The following is a 7,500-nucleotide window of genomic DNA, read 5'->3' on the forward strand; positions in this document are numbered from 1 at the left end:
TTTCTTTTATCGATTTTCTTCCCTCTCACCTTTTTACATGACCTGTCCTTGCTCTTCTGTTTTTCCTCTTTTTCCTCCAAGATATTTTTTTTTCGAGTTTGTGTCAGTTTATATATTTTACTTAAGCATATATATTTTTTTTACCTATATCGATTTTTCCCCCGTTTATATTTCTTTCCGATATACTTCCGCCGTTTACTCCATTCTTCTTCTTTTTCTTCTTCTTCTTCTTTCTTCACTTGTCTTTCTGTTCCTTTTACTGAATGTATATTTACTTTGCTCTCCTTTTACCTCTCCTCCTCCTCCTCCTCCTCCTACTCCTCCTCCTTCTCATTCTTTGTCATTTTCTTTGTCTCCTTTCTCACCTAAATCCTTCTCTTTTATCTTTCTTATATTTTTGTTACTTTTCACCTTTACTTATTTACGAATTTCTTTTTCTTCTCCTAGTTTGATGTTTATTTCTTTATAATTTCTTCTTTTTTGATAACTTTCTATATATTTTTCTTTGTGATCGTTTTCATCAATAAATTCTTTTCTTTTTTGTTTTCATTTCCTTCATTTTTTTCATTTATTCTTAATCTTCACTACCATTTCCCATTGTTTATTTTTTTATTTCCCTTATTTTTTTTTTTTTTTTCGTTTGATGTTTATTTCTTTATAATTTCTTCTTTCTTCATCGACAACTTCCTATATTTTTTTTTTCGTGATCGTTTTCATCATTTTTCTTTTAATTTTCAGTTCCTTCGTTTTTTTTTTTTTTACTTATTCATAATCTTCACTACCATTTCCCATCGTTTATTAGTTCTTTTATCTCCCTTATTACTTTTCCACCTTTTTATATCACCAACTTCTTTGCTTTACTTATTTTTTTCCTTTTACAGTTTTTTCTTCACCCCCCCCCCGCTTTTATCACCAATTTCCTCTTTTCACTGAGTAACGCAAAAGTTTTATTTTCCTTACTCTTTTTCTTTTTCCTTTTACATCTTTCGCCTTGTCCAAACTTTTCTTTCCGTCTTTCTGTGGGTCTTGATTTTTCCCTCTTTCACCTCCTTCCTCTTAATCCTAACCTCCTTTCGTGGTTAATCCTCCTCCTCCTCCTCCTCCTCCTCCTCCAACTCCAACTCCTCCTCTCTATCCTCTCTCCTCCTCCTCCTCTTCCACCACCTCCTTATCCCACTCCTTCAGACTCCTTCCATTGCTCCTCTTGTTCCAGACTCCTCCTCCTCCTCCTCCTCCTCCTCCTCCTCTTCCTTCCAGACAGGGAACTGGTGCCAAGGCAGAAGAAGGGCAGAGAGCAGGACTGGTTTCATTGCTACGCTAAGAACAACAAGAAAAGATCCAAAACCTCTCTCTCTCTCTCTCTCTCTCTCTCTCTCTCTCTCTCTCTCTCTCTCTCTCTCTCTCTCTCTCTCTCTCTCTCTCTCTCTCTCTCTCTCTCTCTCTCTCTCTCTCTCTCTCTCTCTCTCTCTCTCTCTCTCTCTCTCTCTCTCTCTCTCTCTCTCTCTCTGTATTCGTGATTAATAGCCTTGCCCACAGGAATATTCTATCATAACACGTTACTCTTGAACGAAAAACACAATCTTCTTTTGTCTTCTCCTCCTCCTCCTCCTCCTCCTCCTCCCTCTCTCTCCGACGCTGAGGTCATCTTCCTTCAGTACTCCTCCCGTTCATAAAAATGGTTTGCTTCTCCTTTTTTTTTTATTAATTCTTTATTATTTTCATCATCCCCCATCCTTTCTCCCTGTTCGTCTTACCATCGTCCTATTTCCTTGAGCCTTACATAAATATTGTTTGTTTCAGTATTTTTTTCTTTATTTTATTCTTATCATCACCCTTTCTCTCCCCCCGTCCTCTCTCTCTCTCTCTCTCTCTCTCTCTCTCTCTCTCTCTCTCTCTCTCTCTCTCTCTTCCCTCCATCGTTCTATTTGTCTGGCTGTCAGTTCCGTCATCAGTTGACCTGTCTGTCCGCCTGTCAGGTAGATTAATCAAGTTGTTGTTGTCGCTGTTCCTTTCCTGACCCAAAACGTGAGAAGAGGAGGAAGAGGAGGAAGGAAGAGGAAGGAAGGGGAAGGAGGAGGGAAGAGGAAGGAAGGGGAAGGAAGAGGGAAGAAAAGGAGTCAAGGAGGAGAGAGAGAAAGAGAGAAGTTATGGCATCGGAGGTTGAGACAGGAGGAGGAGGAGGAGGAGGAGGAGGAGGAGGAGGAGGAGGAAGGAAGGAAGGAAGGAAAAAGGAGTCAGGGAAGCGAGAAGGAGGTAGAAGAAGGAAGAAAAGGAAAAAAAGGGAAAAAAAAAGGCAGGCAGGCAGGGAGGAAAGCAGGCAAGCGATGAGGTGGTGGTGAAAGGCGTGGAGGGAAACAAGAAACAACGCGAGGGAGAGGGAGAGGGAGAGGGAGAGGGAGAGGAAAGAGTTGAGAAGTGGAAGGAGAAGAGGTGGAGAATGAGGTAGTGGTGGAATATTGTGTAGGTGGATGTGGTGGAGAGGGTGGAAGTGGATAAAAAGGAAAGGGAAGAGGATAATAATTGTCAAGTAATGGAGGAGGAGGAGGAGGAGGAGGAGGAGGAGGAGGAGGAGGAGGAGGAGGCAGTGGAATATTATGGTAGTGGGAAGGAACAGCTGTAGAAGTAAAAGGGGTGAAGGAAAACAGGAAATAAGAGCAAAGAAAGACAAGAAAATTATATGAAAGTGGAGGAGGCGAAGGTGGATGAGTTAATGGTCACTAAAAATTGTGGTAGGAGACTGTGTGGCAGGCGTGGGTGGAGAGCGGTGGAGAGTGGTGGTGGGGGCGTGCGTGGGCGGCGTGGATGGTGGGTGGCGGCGGGCGTAGCGTCACGGGAAGAACAGTGACAAGGAGACTTACCCGCCAGCACGCCGCGGCTCCAGACACTCCACTTTGTAGGGCCTGAGGCGGGCTGCTCCTGACGGCCTGTGAGGGTCAGCGGTCAGCGGTCAGCGGGCAGCCTCGTGATGGATGCCAGGCAGCACGTGTCTTTCCGCGTCACTCAGCACGGGGAAGTATCTAGCGTGGAGGTCACAGGTCAGGTCACGGGAGGTCACCACACAGTTTGATCTTGTTCTTGGTGTTCAGTTGCTCAGTTTTTGTGACGCCGGGCACCGCTTCACGTCACTTCACGGGGTGTTCTGTCAGGTCACGAGAGGTCACATAAGCTAGATCACCAGTTTCTATTTAGGTTCAGATGTTGGTGAGTGGCCGGGACGGAGGGACGCAGCGGGCAGCCGTGGCAAGGCGTCGCGCCCCCGGGAGGAGTCAGCATGTTCAGAAAAATGAGTTCACTTTTGTGTTCCGTGTGTCGCGTCCCTTGTCCTCATCTCCCACACGGGCCATCCTACCAGCGGGACGGGCCCTTGGCACATGACCAACCCACACCCTGCACCGCCCCCGCCCTCCTTCAGGCACAGTGAGGCAGTCCTGGGCCAGGCTGAGTCACCACAACATTGACCGAGTGTGGCGAAGTGTAGCGGCTGCGTTAGTGGCACACGGCGAGCAGCGAAAACCTGTGTGTCTTCTCCTGCCGACAGCTGGCGGCGCACTGGCATCATCAGCCTCCACCACCACCACTGCCACCGTCTCAGCCACCTCCCCGCCTCCCTTCCTCGCCTCCACCCCCACCACCACTACTGCCTCCACCACCACCACCACCGCCACCGCCGCTACCCTTTCCATCACCGCCATCATCGTCAATACCACTTTTATGTACTTTATTGCTACTGTCAACACCACTCTTTGTGCTAACATTGGCTTCGCAACACCCTCCCTCCTATTTCCCCCATCCACCATCGCCACCACTTCCACCACCACCGCCACCATGGCCATCACTCGGGCGGGAAAGAATTACACTCAAACAACACCGCTAATGAAACAAGCAATCTCATTTTAATTCAATTACCAATTATAAACATTATCAATAAATCCTCAGCCCTGATTGGTTCGCCACACACTTCCTCACCCAATCAGAAGCGTCCTCACCACGAAGCTCTCGGGCGTGGGAAAAAAAAAATTAATTCCCCAACACGTTATTGTAATGAGATTCTTTTTTAGGTAAAGTATTTAATTAGGTGAATACACAGGTGTTGGTGTACAGGACGTGTTTAATTAGTGCTGCCTGCCTCATTGTAAAGAGCCATGCCGTGATGCAGGTGAGAAAGACAGGTAATATACAAGTAAATTACACCCACAGACACACACACGGCGCTGTAAAAGGTAAGAAACACACACACACACACACACACACACACACACACACACACACACACACACACACACACACACACACACACACACACACACACACACACACATACACACACCTTACGAAGCTAAAGAAGACAAAGGAAATAAGAAAAGAAGACGGATAAATGAAGGAAAAGGAAAAAGACATAAAGAAGAAAGAGGAAAAAGAGAAAATAGAAATACCCATTACTAAACACGCAGCTGTTCTATTTTGAAAGACTAGGCGTGAAGGGACGAGCAGCATTTCTGTCACGACATATTCACAAATTCTCAAATATTTCAGCGTTTTCTCTCGACTATTAATAAAAGGCTCTAGTGGAAGTTATTCGAGTTTTCAAGGGTGTTTTGATGATTCTAAGGATAGTTTAACAAAGATTCAGCATTATTAATAGAAAAAGACACAAAAAAACTACGTAATCATTTTTGTGGCCTTTGAAAAATCTTAATGAAAGAACAAAGCGTTTCAGAATGAGGGACACACACACACACACACACACACACACACACACACACACACACACACACACTGAACCTTTACCCTCAGAACACTTCTCTCCCTTCACTTATTCCCTCCCTGAGCATTTTCTCCTTTATGAGCATTTTCCTCTGCAGCCATTCCTTCTCCTCCTCCTCCTCCTCCTCCTCTTCCTCCCTCAGTCATCGTAACACGGCGCCATCAAATATAGCCAAGGGGAAAGGCGTCCTAAGGGGGAAATGTCTACAGGGAAATTTGTCTACCAAAGAAAAATATCAGGTAGAGGATATGTGCACGTGAGGGAATCCGAGCGAGAAATTTTGCTTGCTTTCACCCTCATTTTTTTTTCTTTTCATTCGTCTTCTCAAGTTACACTCAATTTTAATCTTTTCTTCCGGTTGCTGGTTACTTTGTCTAAGAATACCACAGGAAATGTACAGGAGGGGATAAGACAGAAGAAATGGGTTCACTTACACTTAACTCTCTTCTTCTCCTCCTTCTTTCGGCTTCTCCAGTTAAGGATCGCCACAGCGGACCAACCTTCTCTTAATACCTTCAGTCTTCTACGCCTCCCTCAGTCATACCCATCACAAGCACGTCTTTCACTGCATCCATAAACCTTCTCCTCAGGGATTCCTCTCTTTCTCCTGCAGGGTAGATCCATCTCCCTCCTCCTCCTCCTCCTCCTCCTCCTCCTCCTCCTTTGACACGCCCAGTCCGCCTCAGTCTCGCCTCTGTAGCTTTGTCTTGGTACGTAAACTGATATACGTGTGTTGTATTTGTTGTATTCGTTTCTAGTTTTGTCAAGTCTCTAAACACACTATAGGCGTACTCTCTCTCTCTCTCTCTCTCTCTCTCTCTCTCTCTCTCTCTCTCTCTCTCTCTCTCTCTCTCTCTCTCTCGCTCACTCATTCATTCTTTTCTTCTCTTATCATCGCTCTTTCTCTTCTTTCCTTTATATTTTTATCTTTCTCCATATTTTCTTTTCCTTTTCGTTTAGTTTCTTTTCACACCATTTTTTTCTTTCTTTTTTTCTCTACTCTCACACGCACGCACGCACGCACGCACGCACGCACGCACGCACGCACGCACACACACACACACACACACACACACACACACACACACACACACACACACACACACACACACACACACACACACACACACACCAAAAAATATCACCAACCACATTATGAAAACGACGCCACAAGAGAGAGAGAGAGAGAGAGAGAGAGAGAGAGAGAGAGAGAGAGAGAGAGAGAGAGAGAGAGAGAGAGAGAGAGAGAGAGAGAGAGGAAACCCACATCACCCACGCTTACATATTTTCTTGATACAAAAAAAAAATAAAAAAAATAAATAAAGGAAAAGAAGAATATTCATAATAATGGCGCTAATATAAACCTGACCCCCTCCTCCTCCTCCTCCAAGATGGCGACCTTAATCCTCCTCCCATCTCTCCCTCATCTCCCTCTCTCCTCCTCCACCCCTCCCTCTCCCAAAACCTGCGGTAAACGCTTCCAGAATAACAAGTAAAAATTCCTATTCTTCTTCTCCTCCTCCTCTTCCTCCTCTTCCTCCTCCTCTTCCTCGAATAATCTCTTCCTTCTCTACACATCTAGTCCTCCTTTTTTCACTGATACATCCCTGATCATCTTCCTCTTCCTCTTCCTCCTCCTTTTTCTCCTCTTCCTTCTACTACTACCACTATTACCACTTCTATTACTATTACTACTACCACTACTACCACTACTACTACGAACACCATTCCTCCTCCTCCTCCTCTTCCTCCTTCCTGACTCATTTCCTCTCCCTCGACTCATCTCCTCTCATCTCATGTTGTCCTCCTCATATCTACCTTTTTATTTTTATTTCCTCTTTTTCCTTAGTCCTCATTATCTTTCTCCTCCTTCTCCTCCTACTCTTCTTCCCTATTCTCCTTAACCTTGCTTTCTTCCTCCTCCTCCATCCCCTCCTCCTCCTCCTCCTCCTCCTCCTCGACCTCCAGTGTGGACAAAACACTTCACCACCCGCATTAAGAAGAGGTTAAGGAAAAGGAAAGGGAAAAAAGGAAAGAAAAAAAGAAAGAAAATAACTGCCCAGGCTGACCAATATGGCGACTGCTGGGGATGCTAATGGTGGTGGTGGTGGTGGTGGTGGTGGTGGTGGTGGTGGTGGTGGTGGTGGTGGTGCTGGTGGTGGTGGGTTACGGAAGGGAGAGAGAGAGAGAGAGAGAGAGAGAGAGAGAGAGAGAGAGAGAGAGAGAGAGAGAGAGAGAGAGAGAGAGAGAGAGAGAGAGAGAGAGAGAGAGAGAGAGAGAGAGAGAGAATTAATTGATATTTATTTGGTTTTCGAAATTACAAGATTTTCTCAGATACCGAGAGAGAGAGAGAGAGAGAGAGAGAGAGAGAGAGAGAGAGAGAGAGAGAGAGAGAGAGAGAGAGAGAGAGAGAGAGAGAGAGAGAGAGAGTAGAACGTAGAATCCCTCCTAATCAAGTTAAAAGGACATAACCTTCATGAGAGAATCATTGTCCTTCCTTTCCCACGAGTGACTGAATTCTGCACCATCAATGAAAAAAAAGGAAAAGAAAAAAAGAAAAAAAGAGAAGAAAAAAAGACATCATTAGAAGGCAGCGTCATCTCGGTAGTCATTCAAAATTGTACTCATGGAAGGTCTAAATATTCCCGCGAACACATATCGTAAAAAAAATAAATAAATAAAAAAGAAAAGAAAAAAAGATAATCAACCAAGCAATAAAACATCAGAACATTCAG

The 7,500-nt window shown here is 44.9% G+C and overlaps 1 protein-coding gene across 2 annotated transcripts in view; it reads right to left on the reverse strand.

Annotated features, from left to right (window-relative positions):
• The window catches only part of LOC135111404 (somatostatin receptor type 5-like), a 191,339-nt gene extending 187,767 nt beyond the window's left edge, over nucleotides 1–3,572 (reverse strand). For both annotated transcript variants that reach the window (XM_064024658.1, XM_064024660.1), the window contains exon 1: nucleotides 2,859–3,572. The gene's annotated coding sequence lies outside the window, so the exon portion shown is untranslated. The remainder of the gene's footprint in view (nucleotides 1–2,858) is intronic.
• Between the last annotated feature and the right edge of the window lie 3,928 nt (nucleotides 3,573–7,500).

Source organism: Scylla paramamosain, chromosome 22 (genome assembly GCF_035594125.1).
Source record: "Scylla paramamosain isolate STU-SP2022 chromosome 22, ASM3559412v1, whole genome shotgun sequence".
NCBI classification, from domain to species: Eukaryota; Metazoa; Arthropoda; class Malacostraca; order Decapoda; family Portunidae; genus Scylla; species Scylla paramamosain.